Source organism: Caretta caretta, chromosome 12 (assembly GCF_965140235.1).
Source record: "Caretta caretta isolate rCarCar2 chromosome 12, rCarCar1.hap1, whole genome shotgun sequence".
Taxonomy (NCBI): domain Eukaryota; kingdom Metazoa; phylum Chordata; order Testudines; family Cheloniidae; genus Caretta; species Caretta caretta.
In genome coordinates this window covers 2,730,323-2,745,905 of record NC_134217.1, presented here as the reverse complement: position 1 = coordinate 2,745,905, position 15,583 = coordinate 2,730,323, and the positions used below count along the sequence as shown (strand labels likewise).

General features: G+C 55.3%; 1 protein-coding gene across 6 annotated transcripts in view; it reads left to right on the top strand.

Moving 5' to 3' along the window:
- The window catches only part of RIPOR1 (RHO family interacting cell polarization regulator 1), a 118,465-nt gene that overhangs the window by 20,358 nt on the left and 82,524 nt on the right, over positions 1 to 15,583 (top strand). The window contains exon 1 of one of the 6 annotated variants that reach the window (XM_048816425.2): positions 4,874 to 5,038. The exons of 4 other annotated variants lie outside the window; for them this stretch is intronic. The gene's annotated coding sequence lies outside the window, so the exon portion shown is untranslated. Of the gene's footprint in view, positions 1 to 4,873; positions 5,039 to 5,062; positions 5,230 to 15,583 lie in introns of those variants that run through there. One more of the 6 variants, XM_048816423.2, reaches the window with a different exon arrangement.

Here is a 15,583-nt window from a genome sequence, read left to right as displayed (position 1 = left end):
AATTGCAAGGAGGACACTGCATGGAATAGGGCTGCCACATAGCTGGGCTCCTGGGGGTTTAGGGGCCCTCGGGGGCTCATGACCATGGACCCTAGTGAGTTCAGCACAGGGTCTGTCTTAAGAGCGATCAGGGCAGGACCCCAGTCTGTGAACCAGAGTCAGAACGGGACCTTGGCAGGGTGAGTGGAGGGAATGAGGCCGTGGCTGCAGCTGCCCTGGGCCCAGTGAGTAATGGCAGGGAGCCCTGTTTCCTTCAACCTTGAGTTCTCCTTTCTTTGTTTTATCACCCGCCCTTCCCCTGCCTGCTGTCTGGGGGCAGCAGCCAACCATGGCCAGCAGGCAGGGTGGGGTAGGCAGATGCCAGGGTGGAAATATTACATGGCAGTGGCAGAGCTAGGAATGGAAAGTTGGCTGGGCCCCAACTTATGATGGATAAGCAATGCCCAAGGGTCTAATGTGACATCAAATAATTGATATTGCATGTTATGTATTATTGCATCATGTATTTGAATGCCAGGGTCAGGAGTGTAACAGCGTAGCTGGGTGCAGAAAAGGGACCTGTGTGCAGGGAGCTAGGGGCGGGGAGAGGGGTGATCCCTGAAGCCCCATGGGCAGGCACGATTTGAGCCAGGTCAGGGGCAGGCAGTCAGCCAGGAGAAGTTTGGAGCGCTGGGCAGAGGCCATGGTGTTCCGCACATCGGCCAAGAGCCACCTACTCTTCCTTATCCACAGCCATTCGGACATTGGCTCTGCCCGAGGCTCTGATTTGGGCCCACCCATGGCTACTCCCCTGCGGTCCAGACTAGCCCTTTCCCCTGTGGGTGTTAACCCTCTTGGGAGTGGGAGGCTTTGGGACTCCCACCTGGCCTCTGATGCATCAACCAATCCTGCTTCCTGGGGCAAAGTTTAACCCCTTCAGTACCTGGTAGCTCAACTATTCTCCTAATGAGGGGCTATCCAGAAATCCATAGGAGAGGCCTTGGCCATGCTGCTATGCCAGAGGGTAATGGGCTTGCCATCCAACGGCTCAGTCCTGAGCACTCACAGGGGCTCTTCATGCAGAATTGCTCCCGGCACACACAGGCATGAAGGGTGCCGACAGCTGCCCAGAGCTTCTTCGGACACAAGATCTGGCTCTGAGCAAGCAAAGCCACTGTCCTTCCCATGGCCTGCAGGCCCTTGTGGGTTCCCATGGAAAGAATCCAACAGGGGTTGCACCCTAGCTCTGAATTGGTGCTAAGGGCATTGTGCCAGGGAGAGAGGGCTACGTCTGGAGCGGGGCGGGGGGGAGCTAGAGAGATTGGTGATCGCTGCACACCAAGGACCAGTCTTCGGGGGGGAGCCCTGGAAACGAGACACAGCAATGTGCTCCAGGTGAATATTTGCGCCCCATCGCTTAGCTCTGAAGGAGCCATATCTAGCACATTAGAGAGACATTAGAGATCTGTGTGAGTGGCACAGATGCTGTCTGGCTTTTGGTCCTGCTTGGAGCATCATGTTGGCACAATGTTTGCTTCTGTGATCCCGGTGGGGCCAGTGTGGTTCTTTCCCAGATAGTGAGTGAGTGTGAATCCGACTATCATGCCCATTCTGCTCGGAAGCTGCTGAGCTTGGTCCTAGATCCTCATAGCTCTATTAATGTCAGTGGGAGGTAGACGCCTACATGTTTCTGCGGATCTGGGCCTTAGTCCCTACTCAGCCACCTACCACCTTTGGGACGATCCTTAAACCCGATAGTGGGCATGTCTGGGAGCTGGTGGGGCAGTGCGTGGACGGAGGGTGGCTGGGGCTCAGCCTCTCAGCAGGCAGGCTAATGAAATCATCATTTTATCCATTTCCTGAGAATGGGCCAGGGCGCTGATCACCCTCTTCCCAGCTCATTTTCCAACGTCTCCCTTCTGCTGTGAGGCCCAGGGTCCCAATGCACTGCCTCTCTCCTTATGCAACGGAGCCAGCTGCAACCCTATGGGACTAACCCAGGGCCCTGTATGGTGCGCTGCACCGTAGCATAGTGACCAAGAGAGGAAGATCCAGTGGGTGAGGTAATATCATTCTGTTGGAAAGAGAGACAGGCTTCAAGCCCCACAGAGCTTTTCATCCACTGCGGCTACATTGCATGCAAGAGAGGAGGCAGCAGCCAGCACAGCAGCCCTTGAGGCAGGAAGGACTGGGAGGGAGATCACTGGTGCAGCACCATCCAGGCTGAAGGGAGGATGCTGAGTTGAGGCAGTTTAAGACCCTTTAAAACAGCAAGATTAAGGTCTGCTTGCACAGCCATTGCAAACCTCCCAGCACTTTCTGCCCAAATAGGGGTTTGCCTCAGGGCCCCTGGGCAAGTCCCTCTTCCTCTCCCTCTGCTGTGTTGTGTGCAGTGTCTTTCTGCCCCAGAGGTGCTGCATTTCAGTGCTGATGTATGCAGACAGCTTGCAAAGTGCTTAGGGATGCAAGGTGCTGTCAGTGGTTTGAGTATTGGCCTGCTAAACCCAGGATCGTGAGTTCAATCCTTGAGGGGGCCATTTAGGGATCTGGGGCAAAAATTGGGGATTGGTCCTGCTCTGAGCAGGGGGTCGGACTAGATGACTTCCTGAGGTCCCTTCCAGCCCTGATATTCTATGATTCTATGTTTGTATTGGAAGCAATGCTGCACTGAAGCCTCCCTTGCAGAACTTGTCCCTTCCCACTCAGGAGCCCTCGTGTTGGTCGGAGAACATGCACTTTGTTGTTACTGTATCTAGCTCCTGTTCTGATCAGCAAAAATCACTGCAGGCAAGCAGCATTCACAGCGACCTGACGAGTTCCATTGTAGGGACATTGCTACAAATCCCAGGGCTCTGGGAGAGCAGGTGCTCAGGGTTTGTTCAGTTCCTGACAGTAAGGCAGCAATGAAGGAAGGGGTGGGGCATGGCGCACTGCACTTACACCTGATGGCATTTCGGGGATAGGATTTCTGGGCAGGGGAGACTGAGACCTGGTCTACACTACAGAGTTAGGTCAATGTAAGGTAACTTTTGTTCCTGCCCATGTAAGTCACCCACTACACCAAGGTCAAAACTCCACCTTCGCGAGAGGCGTAATGCTCAGGTCGGTGTAGTTAGGGCAGCACGGTGTCTGCAGACACTGCGTTACCTACAGCGCCTGTTGGCTGCTCCCAGGGCTGACAGCCAGAGGGGACAGCTCGGGCTGTCAGCCCCAGGGCTGGGGGCTCCAGCTGTCAGTGCCTACCCAGTTAAATTGGTGGAAGCACTCCTGGTGAGGACGCGCACCACCGACAGATGGGGTGTCGTGTGGACATGAACCACCGCAGTAATGCCTGCGGTTGCTGTACATTGATTTAATGTAGGTTGGTTTAATTTTGTAGTGTAGACTTGCCCCGAGTGATTCCCAGTTTCCATTCTGCTTCACAAACCAGCAGCCCCGTCCATCGCCGCTCCTCCCCCACTGCTCCTCTCTGGCTGTGGAACGCACCGCTCTCTGTCCCTGAGCCGGGGCGAGTTTCTGACGGGCCTTGGGCTAGAACCCACTCACCCAGGGCTGCCTGGCCAGGTGAGAAGACACCCAGAGGGTGGGGGAGCTGGGTGTTCTGTCCAGGGAAGTTAAGCCCAGCGTCTGACACAGGGAGCCATTCGTAGAAGGCATGGCTTCCACTGGAAGGGGTGTGGGAGCACTGATTTCAATGCACTCTGAATGATTTCTCTCTCCAGTGTGCCCAGCTGCTTCGTAAGGTCTCATCCCTGGCCCTGCCCACCTCTTCAGTCTGAGCTGCGTTAGCTCTGCCATGCAACCAGTCTTCCTGGCAAGGCGGGGGCATCTTCTCTTGCCTGCGCTGCCCACTGCGTGCATGTACTTGGCCCGGAGCATCGACGGACATGAGTCGATGGGTCAGACGCACATGTCTTTCCGTCCTCGCTATAGTGACATCTCCTGTCAATCAAAATGAAATATTGCAATTCCTCCTGCTGATGGGTGCTGGCCTTTCAGGCTGTATAGGGGTGGGGAGCCGGCAGGGCGATGGAACGTGGAAATCAGACAGCAGTAGATGTAATAACAACAAAGTGAACCGTTTGAGGCCAGTTCTATAAATAGCGGCTGGAGCAGAGATGAGGTATACTTATCCCTCATAAGGGGAAACCTCCATAACTCACTCTTGGCTCTGGCCCTTGCCAGTCACAGGTTTGCAGGCCTGGCTGGGGTGGGAGTGGGGTTGGACTGGCTGCACTGTGGTAGTTTGGGTCTCAGATACACCAGCTATATTCAGATCAGATCCCAGATCCCACTTAGACCCCAGGAAAGACAGAGGTAGGGCGTCCACTCACTCCATTACCCACCCCCGAGTCCAGACCCATGTTGGCACTGGAATGGCTGCTTTCCTTTGCGGTGAGGCCTGCCCTGCGCTGGGGGCGGGGGGTTTTAGCACTGGTATGCCTGCCCCAGGTTATGCAGTGATAAGGGAGGGCAAGTCAACCCCCCAGGCCCTTGGGCATAGGCCAGTTTAACTGCAGTAATGGGGCAGATGGGTTTGATACAGTGGTAACTTGAACTCATTGGGTGCCACGTTACCGAAGGTCTTGTGCAGGCGGTGAGGAGCTGACCTCTGCCCGCTGGACACACCATGTCCCTGAGCATCCTGTGCAGGCGTCAGGGTCTGAGTGAGCCCCACCCCACGGACGTGCCGCAGCCCCACGGATCCTGTGAAGGAATCGGGCCCTGGCCCCTGCCCCACGGACGTGCCGCAGCCCCACGGATCCTGTGAAGGAATCGGGCCCTGGCCCCCGCCCCACGGACGTGCCGCAGCCCCACGGATCCTGTGAAGGAATCGGGCCCTGGCCCCCGCCCCACGGACGTGCCGCAGCCCCACGGATCCTGTGAAGGAATCGGGCCCTGGCCCCTGCCCCACGGACACGCCGCGGCCCCACGGATCCTGTGAAGGAATCGGGCCCTGGCCCCCGCCCCACGGACGTGCCGCGGCCCAGCGGGGGCCTGGCCTGGGGTCGCTGCGCCCCAGCGGGCGGGGCAGGAAGATCAGAGCCCCCCGGACAGGGTGAGGGGCTGCGCGGGGGGCCGAGCCCAGCTCCGGCTCGCGGCCCGCTGAAGCCCGGGCCCGGCGTGGGCCGGGCCGGGGGCGAGAGTCGCTGCCGCGGGCCCCGCCCAGGGGCTGGAGGAGGCGGTGGCTGCGGGCCGCGCTGCTCGGGCCTGGCCGCCGGGCGGGGAGCGAGCGGCTGCTGCAGCCATGTAAGTGCCGGGCCGGGCTTGCGGGGGTCCCGGGCCGGGCCTGGGGGGGAGCGGCCGGGCCGGGCCGGGCTGGGCTCGCTGGCGGCGCTGGGCACTGCTCCCGCGGCCGCTGCCCAGTCCCCTCTCCACCCTCCCCGCACCCCTCTGTGGGGGGGCCCACGGGGGACCCTCCCCCCTCATCCTTCTATGGGGGGGCCCACGGGGGACCCTCCCCCCTCATCCTTCTATGGGGGGGCCCACGGGGACCCTCATCCTTCTATGGGGGGGCCCACGGGGGACCCTCCCCCCTCATCCTTCTATGGGGGGGCCCACGGGGACCCTCCCCCCTCATCCTTGTATGGGGGGGCACACCCCTGCATGGAGGGGGGCACTCGGGCCCGGGGGACACTGGGCCATCGTCATTTTCCCTATCATTGCCGAGTAATTGTAACCTCCTTTGGAAAGGAGTGATCAGGCTCCAGCTCCCAGGGACCGCTCTGGGTGCCAATTGGCTTTGATTTCCTCGCTGCCTGCGGGACTCTTGTGTCCAGCGAGTTGCATTATTTGGGTAATAACCAGTGTGGGTTTCAGAGGCTGGTGCTGGACGAGTTTCCTCAGCTTGGTAGGCTGTAATTTACAGATGAAAGGTTTCGGCTCCTTGCAGCTTGCCTGCCCCCCTTCCCACCCTCCCCGGCTTGCTTTTGATGCTGGGCCTGTTTAATCCTTTGCTGGTAGCTAAGGCATGGCACAGAAGAGTCCAGCCAGAGAGGAAAGTATGCAGCGGATAGGTTTGGTTTGACAGTAAAGCTATTGCAGTGATGGGATGTTTCTGAAATTCAGGGCTGTGACCTCGAGTTCTCTGTGCTTGTGTGTGCCAGCAAGATCAGCTGAGGGGTTCCTCATTCTTAAATTACCAAGAAGCATTTTCATGGCCCTTGAGAGCTGAAAGCAGCTACTGTGAGAACCCTCTTGAAAGGGGACCTGCACAGAGAAAGTAATTAGGCCTGTGCTACTTTCCCCCATTTTATGATGACTACAGAGAGCTCAAAAGGGGCTTCTGGTGTTCGCCAAACTAAATGCTTTAGTGTGTGTGTTAGAGAGTGAGTGAGTTATCGCGGGGGACATGGAAGCAAAAATGGATGGGAACCTGGGAGGCAGTGACCATGAGATGGTCAAGTTCAGGATCCTGACACAGGGAAGAAAGGAGAGCAGCACAATACCGACCCTGGACTTCAAAAAAGCAGACTTTGACTCCCTCAGGGAACTGATGGGCAGGATCACCTGGGAGAATAACATGAGGGGGAAAGGAGTCCAGGAGAGCTGGCTGTATATTAAAGAATCCTTATTGAGGTTCAAGGAACAAACCATCCTGATGTGTCGAAAGAATAGTAAATATGGCAGGCCACCAGCTTGGCTTCATAGTGAAATCCTTGCTGATCTTAAACACAAAAAAGAATCTGACAAGAAGTGCAAGATTGGACAAATGACCAGGGAAGAGTATAAAAATATTGCTCAGGAGTGCAGGAGTGAAATCAGGAAGGCCAAATCCTACTTGGAGTTGCAGCTAGCAAGAGATGGTAAGAATAACAAGAAGGGTTTCTTCAGGTATTAGCAACAAGAAGAAAGTCAAGGAAAGTGTGGGCCCCTTACTGAATGAGGGAGGCAACCTAGTGACAGAGGATGTGGAAAAAGCTAATGTACTCAATGCTTTTTTTGCCTCTGTCTTCACGAACAAGGTCAGCTCACAGACTGCTGCACTGGGCAGCACAGCATGGGGAGGAGGTGACCAGCCCTCTGTGAAGAAAGAAGTGGTTTGGGACTGTTTAGAAAAGCTGGACGGGCACAAGTCCATGGGGCTGGATGCGCTGTGTCTGAGAGTGCTAAAGGAGTTGGCGGATGTGATTGCAGAGCCATTGGCCATTATCTCTGAAAACTCATGGCGATTGGGCAAGGTCCCAGATGACTGGAAAAAGGCTAATGTAGTAGCCATCTTTAAAAAAGGGAAGGAGGAGGATCCTGGGAACTACAGGCCAGTCAGCCTCACCTCAGTCCCCGGAAAAATCATGGAGCATGTCCTCAAGGAATCAATTCTGAAGCACTTAGAGGAGAGGGAAGTGATCAGGAATAGTCAGATAGATTCACCAAGGGCAAGTCATGCCTGACTAATCTAATTGCCTTCTATGACGAGATAACTGGCTCTGTGGATGAGGGGAAAGTAGTGGACGTGTTACTCCTTGACTTTAGCAAAGCTTTCGATACGGTCTCCCACAGTATTCTTGCCAGCAAGTTAAAGAAGTATGGGCTGGATGAATGGACTATAAGGTGGATAGATCGTCGGGCTCAATGGGTAGTGATCAATGGCTCCAAGTCTAGTTGGCAGCTGGTATCAAACGGCGTGCCCCAAGGGTCAGTCCTGGGGCCAGTTTTGTCCAATATCTTCATTAATGATCTGGAGGACAGCGTGGATTGCACCCTCAGCAAATTTGTAGATGACACTAAACTGGGAGGAGTGGAAGATATGCTGGAGGGTAGGGATAGGATACAGAGGGACCTAGAGAAATTAGAGGATTGGGCCAAAAGAAATCTGATGAGGTTCAACAAGGACAAGTGCAGAAAAATTCCGTGCATCGCTACGGACTAGGGACCGAGTGGCTAGGCAGCAGTTCAGCAGCAAAGGACCTAGGGGTTACGGTGGACGAGAAGCTGGATATGAGTCAACAGTGTGCCCTTGTTGCCAAGAAGGCCAATGGCATTTTGGGCTGTATAAGTAGGGGCATTGCCAGCAGATCGAGGGAGGTGATCGTTCCCCTCTATTTGACATTGGTGAGGCCTCTTCTGGAGTACTGTGTCCAGTTTTGGGCCCCACACTACAAGAAGGATGTGGAAAAATTGGAAAGAGTCCAGCGGAGGGCAACAAAAATGATGAGGGGACTGGAACACATGAGTTATGAGGAGAGGCTGAGGGAACTGGGATTGTTTAGTCTGCAGAAGAGAAGAATGAGGGGGGTTTGATAGCTGCTTTCAACTACCTGAAAGGGGGTTCCAAAGAGGATGTCTCTAGACTGTTCTCAGTGGTAGCAGATGATAGAACAAGGAGTAATGGTCTCAAGTTGCAGTGGGGGAGGTCTAGATTGGATATTAGAAAACTCTTTTTCACTGGGAGGGTGGTGAAGCACTGGAATGCGTTACCTAGGGTGGTGGTGGAATCTCCTTCCTTAGAAGTTTTTAAGGTGAGGCTTGACAAAGCTCTGGCTGGGATGATTTAATTGGGGATCGGTCCTCCTTTGAGCAGGGGGTTGGACTAGATGACCTCCTAAGGTCCCTTCCAACCCTGAAATTCTTTGACTCTGTGGTTGACTGGAGAGCTGGGTGGTTTAGGACATCAGGGTGTCCATGGAAGGAGAATCCAATTAAGTGAGATGGAAAGTGATCTTTATTCCGCCTCTTTGAAAACCTGTGACCCAAGCTCTCCTTGCTAAGGAGTCAGCATCCCAGCCCCTTTGTTAAAGGGTTACCTGAACTCCCAGGCCACATTTGAGTTTTCCAGTGAAAAAGGAAAGACCAGCCTTGCTTGACACTCTGATATTTATAAGGACAAAAATCAAGATGCGAGAACCTGCCAGACAAAAATCAAAGTAAGTGTGTGTGTGTGTGTATATAAATGTATGGGAGTTTACCTTTGCAGCTCACTTTTAAGTGTATCCCCAAGTTAAGGGCTCCAGCTGTACTGTGATGCAGGTAGGCGCAGGATCTGGGCCTTCGCTTCCCATTTGGGGCTAGGTTTGGAGGCCAGTGGGTGAGTCTTCCTTAAACTAGATGGCACTTGCCCAGGCCAGACAAGATAACACACTGGGTTCTCTTTTCCTTCCTTCCTTCCCCTTGGTTATATTAATAGAAGCTTTGTAAGTTATGAGGGGAATTTGGTGATGCAGGCTGTGTGTTTCTGGGCAGCCTCTGAACCGATTAGTGATCGCTTTGAAGGCCTTTTGCTTTTGTGTTTTCTGGCATCTATGTCCTTGGCGGGCATTACTTCTCATTGACGCGCAGGAGGGCACTTGCAGAGGGCATCCAACGTGCGGGCTCTGGCTATTAAAGCTTGAAGGCCCAAAGAGTTTTCACCCATTTGCCATTTAGGGCCTGCCTCATCTACTCTTCCCCCCCACCCTGTGTTGGAAGTGGCTGCGTGCTCTGGGTGGAAGGCCGGGCAGCCGCCCCCAGGCTGCAGTGCTGCAGCCGGCCCTGTAACCAGTCACAGAATCGCAGCAATCAGAGAGAGGTCGGGTTGGGAGGAACCTCAAGAGCTCACCTCACCCCATGCCAAGGCAGGCCCAGGTGTGGGGAGCTGACGGGTGCAGGAATCGGAACCTTTGAGCGCTGCCTGTCTCCTCGGAGGGGGCCGGAGTGCTGGGCGTCAGGCTGGAGGGGCTGGTTTGCTTTGAAGCGTCACAGGGGGCAGCTTTGGCTGCCCTTGCCCAAGCCCTCCAGGAGAAAGCCAATGCTGCCTCCGACAGCTGGCTTAGCTGGCCGTGTCCTCAGAGGGCAGGGACAGGAAAGTGCCATTGGGTCTAGCTGGCTGTTCCCCGGGAGGCAGGGCAAGAACAGTCCCTGCAGGGTATTGTCTCGGGCCAGTGCAGGGGTGTGTGTCTCCATTCCTAATCCTTCCCCTCTCCCCCTGACTGGGAGGCTGATTCCCCAGCTCCAGACTGGGGGGCCATTGTCAGACCTTGACTCAGCCTGATCCATGTTTCTCTCAGCCGAAGAGAGGAGAGTGCAGGACAGAGTGTAACCTAACCCATCCAGGCAACTGCAGCATGCCAGAGCCGGTGGCGGGGAGTGCCCGAATTCCCCTTCGCCCCTGGAATACTCAGCTTCTAGTGGAGCAGCTGGCACGCCTGTCTCCCTGGATTTGGTGCCTGTCGCTGCTGGTCCTGGAGAGGGGCCTTCCGCGGGACCTCTGAGGACAAAGTCCCCTGAGCGGCACTGGGTGCTCTCAGCAAGTTGCAGGTTCTGGGAAGGGGAAACCTGGCACTGCAGACTGTCTTGTGGAGTGGCTCCCAGGGCTCCCAAGTGTGGGAACGAGCAGCCAAGCCCTGGGCTTCAGCATGCTTTGGGGTAGCTGGGTTCACCCTCTGCCCTACCTCGTTGGGAACTTTCACAAACTCTGTCGTTCCATGACTTGTCCCCAGGCACGTAACTTCCTTCTGGGGTCTCTCTGGCTGCTGGGTGATCCCGCTTTGGGCCTCTGCCATCCAGAAGGGACAGGAGGTGATTAGAGCCACTTCCTGTTGCTCTGCAGCTTGCTTGTGTGTTTGTCCTTTTGCATTTTCCTAATCCACTTAAGAGCATTTTTGCTGCTTGAATTATAAATACTGCTGCAAAGAGCACTTTCCCACACGCTCCTGGGCTTGGGGGAAACAGACTCAGGTGCCCAGCAAGCTGAGCAGTGCTTACTCCATGGCACAGTAGTATGGGTCACCTGAGGAAGAAATGGATCTGCATGCCAGTGGGGTTTGAGGAACGTGTGGGCTGCAAGCCGCTCATCTCCCCAGGGGATCCCTGCATGGCAGCGCTTGCAGGATGTGGAGTGGAGGGTTTGTGGCTACTCGGATCATCCTGTGCTTGCTCTCCTCTCATAAAGGGGTCACAGGACTATGCATCCTTGCGTCTTCTCGGGGGCCCATCTAGCTTTTGGGTCCAGGTGCTGGGATAAGGATTGAGCCCACAGGATGGTATGAACTACTGAACCACTGTGCTGCTCAGGTTTGGCGCGGTTAGCCCTGTCTTGTCAATGGTCCCCAGGAGCCATTGTGGGCTGGTCTGTCTGAATGTAGCCAGTATCCGGGAGCAATGAGGACAAGGCAAAGGGGTTCTTGCAGTGTTAAGCATGGATGCTTTCAGTCCACCCAGTGCAGCAGCCTGACGCCAGCTTCCTGGGTCCACTGACCTGTCTTGTGGGGGGAGCATAGGTGTGGGCCCGCAGCTGTGCATGTCCCACAGCATGGCTCTCTGCTATCCAGCATCTGGCATGCAGCGGCACCCCCAGCGCGGCAGAGTTAAATAGATTAGGGGGTGGGGGAGCAAGAGGCAGCCGAAGACGGCCTTGCCTTCAAAGGCTTTGACTCCCCCGGGCCGCGCAGTACACTGGTCACTCTCTTGCTGGTGAGCTCTGTTCCTCAGCTCTGTGTCTGACAGCGCCTTAGGGCTGCAGGAATCCCGTTAGTCATGAATACTTTTGGAGTGATTGCTCCGAGTTGCACATGAGACATTTCCTGCTGTGCTGGGAGGAGAGCCGGTCTGATACGGAGAGCTCGCGCTGCCCTTGGGGGCTTGCATGCGGACAGCTGAGGCACTGACTGGAAAATGCCCCAAATTCCTGGCCCTCACGGCCTGAGACATGCTTTCTGTGATGGGAGAAGAGGAAGAAGGCTGGAGGAAGAGCAGAGTATGGGCTTCCTGGAATAACCCACAGGTTACCACTGCACTTCTTCTGCCCCCCCAAATGGCCCATCTCTCACGTTTGTGGCAGGGACAGCTTTGTTCTGTGTCTGTACGGTGGCTAGCACAGGGGTGGGCAAACGTTTTGGCCTGAGGGCCACATCTGGGTATGGAAATTGTATGGTGGGCCATGAATGTTCACAAAATTGGGGGTTGGGGTGAGGGCTCTGGCTGGGGGTGCAGGCTCTGGGATGGGGCCAGAAATTAGGAGTTATGTGTATGGGAGGGGGCTCCGGGCTGGTGTAGGGAGTTGGGTTGCGGGAGGGGGTCAGGACTCCAGCTGGAGGTGTGGGCTCTAGGGTGGGGTCAGGGATGCGGGGTTTGGGGTGCAGGAGGGGGCTGGGAGTGGAGCAGAGGAGTTTGGAGTATGGGAGGGGGCTCTGGGATGGGGGTGTGGGTTCCAAGGTGGGGCCAGAAATGAGGGTTTCAGGGTGTGGGAGGGGACTCTGGGCTGATGTTGGGGTGCAGGGGGTGATGGTAAGGGCTCTGGCCGGGGCGTGGGCTCTAGGGTGGGGCTGGGGATGTAGAGTTGGGGTGCAGGAGGGTGCTCCGGGCTGGGACTGAGAGGTTCAGAGGGTGGGAGGGGGATCAGAGCTTGAGCAGGGTTTGGGGCTTGGGAGGTGATGAAGGGTGAAGGGTGGTGCTTACCTCAAAGCAGTTCCTGGAAGCAGCAGCATGTTAGAATCATAGAATATCAGGGTTGGAAGGGACCCCAGAAGGTCATCTAGTCCAACCCCCTGCTCGAAGCAGGACCAATTCCCAGTTAAATCATCCCAGCCAGGGCTTTGTTCCCCCCCCGGCTCCTACTTGGAGGTGCGGCGCTGGCCAGGCAGCTCTGCGTGCTGCCCCGTCTTCAGGCACCGCCCCTGCAGCTCCCATTGGCTGCGGTTCCTGGCCAATGGGAGCTGCAGAGCCGGGACTTGGGGCAGGGGCAGCGTGAGGAGCCCCCTGGCTGCGCCTATGTGTAGAAACCGGTGGAGGGACATGCCACTGCTTCCGGGAGCCACACAGAGCCACGGCATGCACGGAGTGGGGCAAACCCCCATCCCTGCTCCCTGGCTGGAGCACCGGAGCGGGACAAGCCCCCGACCCTACTCCCCGGTGGAAGCTCAAGGGCCAGATTAAAAAGTCTGATGAGCCGGACACAGGCCATAGTTTGCCCACCCCTGGCCTAGCCCAAAGGGGTCTGGGACTGGGGCTCCTTGGTGCTACCGCAGTGCACAGCCTGCTCTGTAGCCTGAATCCAATTTTCCTGTGTTTTCAATTTTCTGGCTCCATCCAGTTCAGCCCCTGCCTGCCCCGGATTCCCGTTGCAGAGCAGTCGCCTGGGCGTGTTCTGCCCACAGGGGGGTTAGTGCCGAGTGCCTGTGGCAGCTGTAAAAGTCTGTGGCTGCTCTAAGCTGCCTTGGGTGCTGAAAGGCCCTTTCCCTGTTGGGCTGTAAACGCAGAAAGAAGAAGTGGGAGTGGAGGGCAGCCGGACCGTGCCTAGAAGCATGGCGCTGTCTGACTGTGCAGCCCTGGGGCTCGTCCCTGCCAGGCGAGGGTGGAAGTCCAGTGGCTGACTGACTCATAGTGCATGACTGAGGCCAGAGCTCTGGCTTCAGTGTTTCTGCCCCCTTCAGTGCAGGCTTGGAAGCTGCTGCTCGTGGATTTACCCCAGGGCCTCGAGGCTCGGAGGAGCAGAGCTCAGCCTGGGAGATGTCTCTTGGCTTATGAAGCGAGGCGGCTGGGAGCCTGGGTCTTCTGGGCTTATCTCACCCTCTCTTCTAGGCCCTGCCTATGCTAGAACCTGGCGTTGCTGTCGGTGGTTGTCGGCAGCAGCCTCCCGAAGTGGTGTTGCAAAGGGCTGGGGTGGGGCAGAACGTGGGCTGGAGACTTGCTGAGACGGGCCAGGCTCTGGGACCAGTACCGAGCATGGGTTTGTCGTGTCCACACCAAGTGGTTGAATAGTTTTCAGTGGCAGCTCAGAAGGGCCTGTTGGCAACCAAATGACCAGGGAAGAGTATAAAAATATTGCTCGGGCAAGCAGGAGTGAAATCAGGAAGGCCAAATCACACCTGGAGTTGAAGCTAGCAAGAGATGTTGAGTAACAAGAAGGGTTTCTTCAGGTATGTTAGCAACAAGAAGAAAATCAAGGAAAGTGTGGGCCCCTTACTGAATGAGGAAGGCAACCTAGTGACAGAGGATGTGGAAAAAGCTAATGTACTCAATGCTTTTTTTGCCTCTGTCTTCACGAACAAGGTCAGCTCCCAGACTACTGCACTGGGCAGCACAGCATGGGGAGGAGGTGACCAGCCCTCTGTGAAGAAAGAAGTGGTTCGGGACTATTTAGAAAAGCTGGGCGAGCACAAGTCCATGGGGCTGGATGCGCTGTGTCTGAGAGTGCTAAAGGAGTTGGCGGATGTGATTGCAGAGCCATTGGGCATTATCTTTGAAAACTCATGGCGATCGGGGGAAGTCCCGGACGACTGGAAAAAAGCTAATATAGTGGCCATCTTTAAAAAAGGGAAGGAGGAGGATCCTGGGAACTACAGGCCAGTCAGCCTCACCTCAGTCCCTGGAAAAATCATGGAGCATGTCCTCAAGGAATCAATTCTGAAGCACTTAGAGGAGAGGAAAGTGATGAGGAACAGTCAGCATGGATTCACCAAGGGCAAGTCATGCCTGACTAACCTAATTGCCTTCTATGTGAGATAACTGACTCTGTGGATGAGGGGAAAGCAGTGGACGTGTTATTCCTTGACTTTAGCAAAGCTTTTGACAGTCTCCCACAGTATTCTTGCCAGTAAGTTAAAGAAGTATGGGCTGGATGAATGGACTATAAGGTGGATAGAAAGCTGGCTAGATTGTCGGGCTCAACAGGTAGTGATCAATGGCTCCATGTCTAGTTGGCAGCTGGTATCAAGCGGAGTGCCCCAAAGGTCGGTCCTGGGGCAGGTTTTGTCCAGTATCTTCATTAATGATCTGGAGGATGGCATGAATTGCACCCTCAGCAAGTTTGCAGATGACACTAAAGTGGGAGGAGAGGTAGATACGCTGGAGGGTAGGGATAGGATATAGAGGGACCTAGAGAAATTAGAGGATTGGGCCAAAAGAAATCTGATGAGGTTCAACAAGGACAAGTGCAGAGTCCTGCATTTAGGACGGAAGAATCCCATGCACCGCTACAGACTAGGGACCGAATGGCTCGGTGGCAGTTCTGCAGAAAAGGACCTAGGGGTTACAGTCGACGAGAAGCTGGATATGAGTCAACAGTGTGTCCTTGTTGCCAAGAAGGCCAATGGTATTTTGGGCTGTATAAGTAGGGGCATTGCCAGCAGATCAAGGGAGGTGATCGTTCCCCTCTATTCGACATTGGTGAGGCCTCCTCTGGAGTACTGTGTCCAGTTTTGGGCCCCACACTACAAGAAGGATGTGGAAAAATTGGAAAGAGTCCAGCGGAGGGCAACAAAAATGATGAGGGGACTGGAACACATGACTTATGAGGAGAGGCTGAGGGAATTGGGGATGTTTAGTCTATGGAAGAGAAGAATGAGGGAGGATTTGATAGCTGCTTTCAAGTACCTGAAAGGCGGTTCCAAAGAGGATGTCTCTAGACTGTTCTCAGTGGTAGCGGATGACAGAACAAGGAGTAAAGGTCTCAAGTTGCAGTGGGGGAGGTTTCGGTTGGATATTAGGAAAACCTTTTTCACTAGGAGGGTGGTGAAACACTGAAATGCGTTACCTAGGGAGGTGGTGGAATCTTCTTCCTTAAAAGTTTTTAAGGTGAGGCTTGACAAAGCCCTGGCTGGGATGATTTAGTTGGGGTTGGTCCTGCTTTGAGCAGGGGTTTGGACTAGATGACCTCCTGAGGTCCCTTCCAACCCTGATATTCTATGAT